Raw genomic sequence first — 11,823 nt, forward strand, 5'->3', positions numbered from 1 at the left:
AGAGTATATTCATTACATTAATCTCCTAAATTTATATAGTGTTACAGGTCTTTATATCTCAATAAAAATTGAAATAAAATAAAATTCAGTCAAAAAATATAAGCCAGTGAAATGGAATAGAAGCCCAGAAATAAATCCATGAAAAGATAATCAGTCTATCTTTTATAAAAGAACACAGACAACTCAATGAGGACAAAATAGATTATTCAAAAACTTGATGTCCAAATCCTCCAATCTATTAACCTAAACCAGACCTTACACCTTTCACCAAAATTAACTGAAAATATAAAAATGTAGACCTCCATGTAAAAATGTAAAATACAAAGCTACTGAGCTTCTAGAAGATAACAGCAGAGTCAATATAGGTGACTTTGGATTTCATGAAGAGTTTTAAGATACAATGCCAAAGGGGATCCATAAAAACAAAAGTTATTAGACTTTATTACAAGTCTTTAATAAGGAAATGTTCTCTGCAAAAGACACTTTTAAGAAAATGAAAAGATGACAATTAGGAAAAACATAGTTGTCAAACACATACCTAATGAAAAAGTTATATGACAAACTCTTAAAACTCAACAGTAAGAAAAGAAACAATACAGGGAAAATATGGGCAAAATATTCTAATGGATGGCTCATCAAAGAAGATATGTAGATGTCCAAAAATCATTTGAAAAGACATTCAACATCATATACCATTAGATAAATACAAGTTAAAACAACCATGAGATAGCAATATACTTTTATCAGAATGCCAAATATTAAATATCAAGAAAACCCTGACAATATCAAATGTTGGGGAGGATGCTGAGCAACAAATTCATTGCCAATGGAAAAGGCAAATGTCACAGCCACTTTGGAATGTAACCTAACAGCTTCCTATAAAACAAAATATTTTCTTATTATATAATCCAGAATCTCTCTCCTATGAATCACCCCAAATGAATTGGAAAATTATGTTCAAAAAAATTCTGCACACAAGTGTTTATTGAACCTTTATATATAATTGTGAAAAATTGGAAGCAACTAAGATGGCCTTCAATAAGTGGATAAATAAGCAAACTATTCTTTTTTATTCCACTAAACTATTCCACTAAACTATTATATTATAAACTATTATATTCTATTTAATAGAATATAATCTATAATAGAATATAATAGATAGAATATAATCCCACAATAGAATATAATCCCGCAAGAAAAAATGACCTATCAAGCCACAATAAGATATAGAATAACCTTAAATGTATATTTTCTGGTGAAAGAACACAAAGTGAAAAGTATTATTATTACAACTATATGGCATTCTGCAAAACTATAAAGACAGTAAAAAGAATGATGGTTGTAAGATTTCAAGAGGAGGGAAAGGGGATGAATATGTTGAGTACAGATGTTTAGAGTGATTAAACTATTCTGTCTGTGATGCTGTAATAATTGAAATATTACACCATGCATTAGTCAAAACCCAAAGAACCTACAATACAGAGTGAAATTTAATGTAAACTATAGTCTTAGTCCATTATAATATATCAAAATTCATTCATTGTAACAAGTGCACCACACTAATGCAAGATGTAAAGAACAAAGGAATCTGTGTGGAGGCAAGTGGGGAGGGCACATAAAAACTCTTTATCTTTTTACTTCTCCTATAAATCTAAAACTGTACAAAAATAAATACTATTAATTTAAAAGTTTAGAAAATTTTAGATTAAATGTTCTTTTCAGCATTCAGCATAGTTTTATAATATAAGACCTTTTTGTGAAGTGACTCAACACTTAGATTTTAAGCATTGTCAATACCCTATGTCAATAACAATTAGTACAATACCAAACTAATTGTTATTTTATTGGAGAGAATAATTATGTCATTAAAGTCTTCCCACTGAGATTTCTCATTAGAATAACTTACAGTACTATAACATTTACCAATTAAGTAACAGATTTATATCCAAACCAAATAGTTACTTCCTTGATTATTCATCAATAGTTCACTTAAAATTTTTTCACTCTAAATAGGTTACACTTTCTATAAACAGCAGGGGAGGGGCAAAGGGAAAGGAAGAGAATCTTAAGGAGTGAAGAGAATCTTATGGAGTCTGACTTAAGGTTCAATCTCATGACTTTGTGATCATGACCTGAACCCAAACCAGGAGTAAGATGCTCAACAGACTGAGCCACCCATGGCACCCCTGTCCATTCACATATTTACTTTGTACCTGTATTACTCTGATAAAAGTATCTCCTTAAGTTTATAGAGGTGAAATACTAACTGGTTTTTATCCGTTGCTATAATCCAAAAGATGCATAGAATATTTTCATTCATAGATATTTTTCTCTAGGAATTTCTCTAAGAATCCCAGCATTCTCATCTTTATTTTTACGGGAGAGAAAATTTAAACTCAAAGAAGGAAACTTGTAGGAAGTGGTAGAGTTGAAATTTATGTTAAGTTCCATCTAAAACAAACAAATTTATAACATTTTCATTACACTACGATACTCTTTTCTCATCAAGATGGAGGGAAATCTGTAAATTATAGCACCTCTCAAATTAAATAGTAAAATATGAATCAAGAAAGCTGAAAATGTCTCCAGTAAGCTGTTCTGGCTACATTTTCTCAAATGACTGTAGTGAGAAAAGAAGGGATATCTGGAGAAATCAATTGATTTGTATAGAGAATCTTTCAGTCATTTCAGACTTTTAAAAGTTTTATACAACAGACAAAAAGGAAACATGACAAGAGACTGATAAAGTTGGTACCAAGGAGCTGAAGAAATGATGGGAAGAAGACTCAAGATTCAAATTAATAAACTTGCAAACATAATCCTATAATAAAAGAAGAAAAAGAAACATAAATGAAGATGACCATAGTATAAGTCTAATGGATGGCAAAAATCTCCTTTCTTTTTTCAATTAAAAAAATAAAATATGAACTAAATACTACTAATAATAGCAGCAGCAGCAGCAACAACAACAACAAAAACAGTACCTAATAGAAATCTGTGATGGGTAGAGGAATCATAAAAATAACTAAATAACTTTAATTTAATTTAATTTAACTTAAAATCTGTTGGTCTGGAAATATGTCCAGTTTTCTTCCACCATACACAAAAATAGGCTCAAAATGGATTAAAGACACAAATGTGAGACAGGAATCCATCAAAATTCTCAAGGAGAACACAGGCAGCGACCTCTTTTACCTCAACCATAGCAACATTTTGCTAGACACATCTCCAAAGGTAAGGGAAACAAAGGCAAAAGTGAACTATTGGGACTTCATTAAGATTGAAAGATTTTGCACAGCAAAGGAAACAATCAACAAAACCAAAAGACAACTGACAGAATGGGAAAAGATTCTTGCAAATGACATATGAGACAAAGGGCTAATATCCAAAATCTATAAAGAACTACTCAAACACAACACCCAAAGAACAAAGAATCCAGTCAAGATATAGACAGAAGACATGAACAGACATTTCTGCAAAGAAGACGTCCAAAGGGCCAACAGTGTCACTCAGCATCAGGGAAATACAAATCAAAACTACCATGAGATACCACCTCACACCAGTCAGAATGGCTAAAACTAACAAATCAGGAAACAACAGATGTTGGCAAAGATGCAGAGAAAAGGGAACCCTCCTACACTATTGGTGGGAATGCAAGCTGGTGCAACCACTCTGGAAAACAGTATGGCATTTCCTCAAAAAGTTGAAAATAGAGCTACCCTGTGATCCAGAAATAGCACTTCTGGGTATTTACCCTAAAGATAGAAATGTAGTGATTCTAAGGGGCACCTGCACCCCAATGTTTATAGCAGCAATGTCCACAATAGCCAAACTATGGAAAGAGTCCAGATGAATTGAAATCTTGTCGTTTGCAATGTTGATGCAATCTTGATGAAATTAGAGGGTATAATGCTAAGCAAAATAAGTCAATCATAGAAAGACAATTATCATATGACCTCACTGAGATGTGAAATTGGAGAAAAAAGTCAGGGGAGAGGAAAAGATGAAACAAGATGAAACAAGAGAGGGAGATAAACAGTCAGAGACTCTTTAAATCTTAGGAAACAAACAGAGGGTTACTGGAGGGGAGGAGGGTGGAGGGATGCAGTAACTGGGTGATGGGCATTGGGGAGGGTGTGTGTTGTGGCTAGTGCTGGGTGTTGTGTAAGACTGATAAATCACAGACCTGTACCCCTGAAATAGATAATACATTTTATGTTAATTTAAATAATTTTAAAAAATCTCTTGGTCTGAATGGATTTAAACCTGTATAGCTAGATTTAGGGAAAAATGTTATAGAATAGATAATCTTTTATCAATTATGGAGCAAGGGAGAGGTGATAAAAAACTGAAGGCTATAAAAAGCTGTTCCAACTTTTTAACAATGAAAATACATGGACTTATTTTTTTTTTAAGATTTTATCCATTTATTTGACAGAGATCACAAATGCAGAGAGGCAGAGAGAGAGAGAGGAAGGGAAGCAGGCTCCCTGCTGAGCAGAGAGCCCAATGCAGGGACCCTGGGACCAGACCTGAGCTGAAGGCAGAGGTTTTAACCCACTGAGCCACCCAGGCACCCTGAAAATACATGGACTTTTAAAACTAGAAATAAGTAAACTTGACATCCATTCAAGGTAGATCTCCCAAGAAAGATCCCTGAGAAATTAGGAATTAGAAATACCAGTTTGTATAGCGGTTGGACACGATAATACAGTTTAAAGCAGCATAATATAGTTAAATATTTATGTAAAAAAAAAAGTCAACATTCTTTACCTCCTATGGATGTTTGTACAGAAGTCCTGGTAGTTAAAGTGCAAAAAAAAAAAAAAAAAAAAAAAAGCGGGGTGTGGGGGGAATAAGCAAAAGAAAAAAAGTGTTCTATGCTAAAGATAGAAAAATCACTTTAATCTGCAATACATATGCTAATAACACACACACAAACTAAGAGCCCCAACCTGTGCTTTCTTCTCTGTGTTTTTTAAATTATTAAACATAAATGGACAATCAAGAATCATCATTTATTTGACAAACACACCCACATGAAACAGAGAAGAAAATAAGCAAATAAAAATATGTATTGGGAAAGAAGCAAATATAAATAAGGAAATACAACTAAACCTTTACACAAAACATACCACCTCACAAAATTACTTTTAAATAGTTACTCCAGATCAGGAGAAGATAATTTATTAATAAAATGGAAAGAAAAAATAAAATATAAAACTGCTATTTACCTCCTGAGATACTTTCTGCTAGACAATAAAGACAACTTATATATTTCATTTAACAGTTTGTTAGATTTTTGTTTCAGTCTAATTTCAATTTATTTTGTTGCTCTTTCAGACATATTTTGAAACTATAAATAATGAGAAAGTCAATATAGGTTCAAAGAAAAATATTCAGTAAAAGTGAGTTTGGATTTAATAGTATCTACTTTTTTTAATTTATTTTTTATTTATTCATTATTTTTGCACCACAACCAGTGCTCCATGCAATCCTTGCCCTCTATAACACCCACCACCTGGTATCCCAACCTTTCACGCCCCAGCCATTTCAAACCCCTCAGATTGTTTTTCAGAGTCCATAGTCTCTCATGTTTCACCTCCCCTTCCAATTTCCCCCAACTCCCTTCTCCTCTCTAACTCCCCATGTCCTCCATGCTATTTGTTATTCTCCACAAATAAGTGAGACCATATGATAATTGACTCTCTCTGCTTGATTTATTTCACTCAGCATAATCTCTTCCAGTAGTATCTACTTTTATACGACTAGTTATAAAGAGTACACAGGATCCCCTTAAAAGGCTTCTTGTGTTTGTTTAGTGTTTCTCCTTGAGGGATGCAGACCAGATTCCTTAAATGGCTCTCAATATTCACTATGGAATAGGAATAAATGAACAGTTAAGCTCAAACTCAAAGTTTATCAGAAGAGAAAACTTCACTGAATTCAGTGCTGAAGGGAAAATGTTTGCCAGGTCACTAAGGATTTATTTCAGTTTGCTACAGCCCAAGGCGACAATGCTGAAAGTACATTTACATGTTAGTGCTGACTACTGAAAGTCCTTTTGCAACACGTATGGATCCATTTTCCATTACTTATTTATAAAAGTAAGTGCATAAAAGTGGTAATAGACAAATTGATTTTGTTGCATTGAAATTATCAGCTACTGTATTTTCAAGCAAAATAATCTCTTTTTAAACATTATCTGCTATAATCAGTTGAGGCTTGATTAATTCAAATAAAATAAATAAAATAAAGCCATCTTTATAAGAATGAAAATTAGTATTTTCCATTTTATTATAAAATCCAGAGGTAATTTTATTTAGATTTTTATGATAGCTCCAGTATTTCACAGTGATTTTGAGTTTTAGGAAAACGTTAACATTGGAAATTGAAAATATAAAGTGCAAACATCATCTTTGACATTCTATTAATTAGTCATCATTTAAAATGATTTATCTTAAGACTCCAGTATTACAAGAACTGATTTCCATAAGAAGAATAGGATTTGGAAATTTTACAAAATCAAGACAATTAGAACATTTCTTTTAAAATACTTCATTTAAATGCATATCAGGTCTAGATAATCATAGCAATTATTTTCTCATGAAGAATAACCCAGATTTTAGCCTATAATTAATCACCTTGCCAGTCACTGAAATACATCATGCATTATTTTTATTACCAGGAAGCTGTTTTTAGTAGTCATAAAAATGTGTGATTAAGAATGGAAGCAGAGAGGTAGATTAAAGGGAAGCTAATGAAGCTTAACACAGTGCTGTTCAGTTTCATGGGCCCCTTCCGGACCTTGGGAGAAATGCCAGCAATGTGTTCCTGTGATCTTACATTTAAAAAAAAATCAGGAATAATATTTTTATCTGAAATCAAGCAAAAACCCTGTACTTTATAGACCATTATGTGTTGCTAGAGTGGTTGTGAATACTTTGGAGATCCAGGAAAGAAAATGGATTTGTGCTACATTCAATTAAAGTATAGAGGGATGTCTTTATGTGAATTGCAGTGACTTCGATGTATAGTTAGGTCATTAGTGACCATCTGGTAGAGAGGAGTTCCACTATGCTAGTTTACCTAATGTCACCTAATGTCACAGCACAGAGGCTCAGGGGATGAGCATTTATGATAGAATGTGCCCTATAATTCTCTGCATGGGATGTATACACACAGTGGAAGAGTAATAAAGTTTAAAATGAACAGAATAAGAAGGGAATCATGTAAATTCTTCCAAAAATTTCATGAGCAAAATTATAAATGGAATATTTAATTCTAGTCAATATTAATCGAATTCTCCTATCAGGAATACACAATGTACTATGTGTAATGTAGTATATGCAATATATTATATATGGAAAATACTTTTTTTTTCATTTAGCTTTTCTCGTAGGAGTCACACAAAAGAGAAATTATCAGAATTTCTGGTTGGTATAATATACATCTGTAGTGTTACTACAGGGCTATTCTTTAGTGAACATGTCCATGTGGAGAGTCAAATCTCAGTAATTAAAAACAAATTTTAAGCAACTCTAATAGAGAAAACTCCAAATTACTTTTCCCTTTCTTCTATAGAAAATTTTTTTATAAAATCATGGTCATATGAAGAGAAAATATAAATATGTAAGACAAAGATATGGGAACAATTAGAGATGTCAGATTAATTATTTACTTTTTGAATTTTATTATGTTTATTGTATTAAAAAGCATCTTATAATTTATATTTTTGTCATCTCATTCTCAATGTATATAAGTGGACATAAATTATAAATTTATTATTTATAATTTTATGTCGTTTTTTTTTTTTTGTTTTTGTTTTTGTTTTTTTTTTAAAAAGCAGCTATCAGGGAGCCTGGGTAGTGCAACTGGTTGGGCGTCCAACTCTTGGTTTCAGTTCAGGTCATGATCTCAGGAGTCTGCTTAAAACTCTCTCTTCCTCTCTATCTGCCCCTCTCCCCCCACCCCCACCACATCTCTCTCTTTCTCTCTCTCAAATAAATAAATCCTTCAAAAATAAAAAAATAAAAGGGGTTATCAAAAATTATAAAAACTTTAGGACACCAAACACAGAGTTCTTCTCTTATTAAGCAATTAATATTCACACAAATAATTAGATCAATATTTTTCAAAACTTATAAATTCTTTCAAAACAAATCTAATGTCATTCTCCTAAATATAAATGTCTGGAAAATTGTATTACTAAGCTTCTTATTTGTCCCAAGGATAGTCTACTATTTCAAAAAAAAAAAAAATCACACACCTGCTTGTAGCAAGCAGAACTTCCCATGATTCCAGGTAGTTTAGGAGACCCAGGTACCCTAAATTTTTGTGCAACAGTGAGAATATCAAAAATAATATGGTAGAATATTTATAAAAAATATATAAAACAAGTATCTCATTCAATTAAAAATGTTAATCTTGCAATATTTTGAGTACTTCCTAATGAATACAAATCTTATTACATAAGAAATTTTAAGCTTATATGGTTTATATAATCCAAAAAGAAGTAACAATTAAGTAGACTGTAAATCACTGAATAAGAAAATAGGAACATATTTAAAGTTTTTTCCTAGTGGAAGACTGACCAGTGAAATAATTGCAGTGCTTAAAATCATTGCAGTTTTCTAAGTCTCCCTCCCTTTTCCTTAATATTCTTTTGTTCCATCAACACTCCCTTTCTTTTGTTTACTGTATGATTCATATGGCAAAATGTTATTCATTTTTTATATTAATATTCTGCATTTCATCTCCAGAGACAAGTGACAATAAAGAGTCTCGTTGTAAGCTGAAAAAGAAAGGAAATAATTTTTCTCCATATTTTTCTGTCATCATCTTGGTGGGGGGACTTAAAAGATGCACTTTAATTTCACAGGAGAGCACTTTAAAGTAGAGTCTATATAAGTTATGTAACTATAAAATAAAAATAAAATGTATTTAAATATTGAGAAATTTAAAACTTAATATTCAAGTCACCATATTATTATTATAAAACCTGTCATTTTTATCCCTTTAACTAATATAATTATGTAATCAAGTATTTTAGGATGAAGGCTTTACTCATCATTTATTTTAATTAAATGTTCTTTTCTTTCCTATTCTAATATGTTTAAATAGAATTATTTTGGGGCACCTGCCTGGGTGGCTCAGTGGGTTAAGCCTCTGCCTTCAGCTCCGGTCATGAATTCAGGGTCCTAGAATTGAGTCCTGCATCAGGCTCTCTGCTCAGCAGGGAGCCTGTTTCCTCCTCTCTTTCTCTCTGCCCTACTTGTGATCTCTCTCTGTCAAATAAATAAATAAAATATTTAAAACTATTTCTTACATCTTTATATTTTTGCAATAGTAAAATATTTTTTGTTAAATAATTAACAATATTTTGCATAATACACATTAGATATTCTTTGTAAACATGTGACTCCTGTGCTTGTGTAGGGCCCACAAAACCATGTCTATAAAGGGGTTCAGTGTTGTAAGGTAAACATGTTTTTGATGATGGATACATTCTGAAATTAAAATAATGTCTCATATTAGAAGCATTTCTACATTTAGGCAGCTAAGGTAGATATCAGAGTAGTTTTATTTTCTTTCATTTTTAAATTAGATTTTGATACGTAGAAAAAGTATTTGAATAGAGGTTTATAGCTTTTTTCATTTTTATTGAGACATAATTGGCATGGAACATTGTATAAGTTTAAGGTGTATGCCATGAGGATTTGGTATAGGTACACACTCTGAAATGATTACTACATTTAGTTAAGAATCCATCACTTCACATAGTCACAAAATGTATTTGCTCCTTTTGATGAGTACTTTTAAAGATTTATTCTCTCAGTAACTTTCAAATATATAGACACTGTTATTATCTACAGTCAACATGTTGTACACATCATCCCCAGAATTTACTTTCTTACAACTGAAAGTTTATACATTTTAACCACCATCACCCATATCTTGCTCTTTATGTCAGGTTTAGAAAGAGGAAATGTCTTTCTTCATGTTTTAAAGAATTATACTATGTCCATTTGAAATAATTTTTCATATTCCCATTTTTCCTTCCACTAATTCTTCCACAAATATCTCCTTGCTTTATGTTTCCACTCTATGATTAGACACATTTCATTGCAAGCTCTTTGGCACCTCTAGTCTTTTAAATTGTTTTCTTCCTTAGGTCTGTTTTTTAGGTTCTCTTCTCTACTATGTTTTTTTTTTTTTAATCTCCCCATGGACTTAAGTCACATATAAATTTAAATGAAGAGCAATGGTATATTTCTAGGTCATCTTTCTCCTCAATTTTCAGATATATATACTTATATCTCTCAAACTGCTTCTTGGATGTTTTTGTTTGATATCTTATAACATTGGACTCAACATGACCAATACTGAACACTTCAGCTTTCCCCAATAGCTCAAATTTGAATTTATAGTCATAACATTCTACTATGCAATTAGCAATAAAATTCTGCCAATCTACATTTTCAAATACATCTAAACCTTCCATGGCTACTTCTCCACAATAGCCTACAACCATATTTCTACACATGCTCTTGCTTTAAAACTTTAAAAGTCTCTTCCTTCAGCATAGAATGTATACTAATTGATAAAGCATGTTGTCTTAGTCTGCTTGGGCTTCTGTAACAAAAAAATACCACTAACTACGTGGCTTAAATAGCAATGCATCTTCTCACAATGCTGAAAGCTAGAAACCCATGATCAAGGTGCCAGCAAATTTGATTTTTTGTGAAAACTCTCTTCCTGGTTATAGATGGCCACCTTCTCTTCATATCCTCACATGGCCTTTTCTCAGTGCACGTCCATCAGAGAAAGATAGAGCCAGCTCTCTTATGTCTCTTCTTATAAGGACACTAGTTTTATTGGACCAGAGCCCCAACATGGTCTCCTTTAACCTTAATTACTTTGGACCCTATTTCCAAATACCATTCACCCTGGAAAGAGAGCTTAAACATACAAATTTTATAGACACATTCAGTCCATAACACATGGCAATGAATCAAGAGTTTGTTTCTGCTAGTCACTTTTTCTCTTTATGCTGAACTTTTTCAATGTATGCTCAATTTGACTGAATATTTTCATTTTCTTTTACTCAATAAATTTTATTTTTTTAAAGCATCTGCAGTCTTCTAGACAACATTCTCATTATCTGGGGCAACATCAGAAGGAAAACCAAATACCATTTCTGCTTTCATGAAGCTTTAATTTTTGTGGGAAAAGACAGTAAATGAATAACTAAATGCAATGTTCCTCAATATATTTCTAAAGCTGGAATATTCTCTACCTCTCTCTACATCCCCAAGCCTGCCTGCCTTTCTGTGTGTGTGTTTCTATTTATCTCATGTACTACACTATACATATATACACACAACTATTCATAATTCAGATCTTAATTTACCTCATTTCTAAAAATTCTCCTCTGGTTACTTTAGAATGAATAAGATTGCACTGGCACATAATGTCACATCATAGTATGGTGATAAAACATGCCCAAATTTTATTTCAGCAGCTTATTGAGCTGACTGTCTATTTCCAGGAGGATAAGAGATTATAACTACCTATATTCATCACTGCACACCCAGCATTTAGCAGTGACTGATATATAATGGACATTCATTCAATCAATACTGAATGCTGTTGAACATTATATCACATTTCTTACACAGCACTTCTCAAAGTATCTAGCTAGGAGTGCTAATTATTTGGACTAATACTGAGTGTTACCTTGAAAAAAAAAATGAAATTTTGGTAGTCTATCACTGAATTTAACATTGTTTACCTTGATTATTTAGTATAGATATACTCAGG

The sequence above is a fragment of the Mustela putorius genome, unplaced genomic scaffold, assembly GCF_011764305.1.
Source record: "Mustela putorius furo isolate JIRA1106 unplaced genomic scaffold, ASM1176430v1.1 tig00003898_pilon_pilon_pilon, whole genome shotgun sequence".
NCBI lineage: Eukaryota > Metazoa > Chordata > Mammalia > Carnivora > Mustelidae > Mustela > Mustela putorius.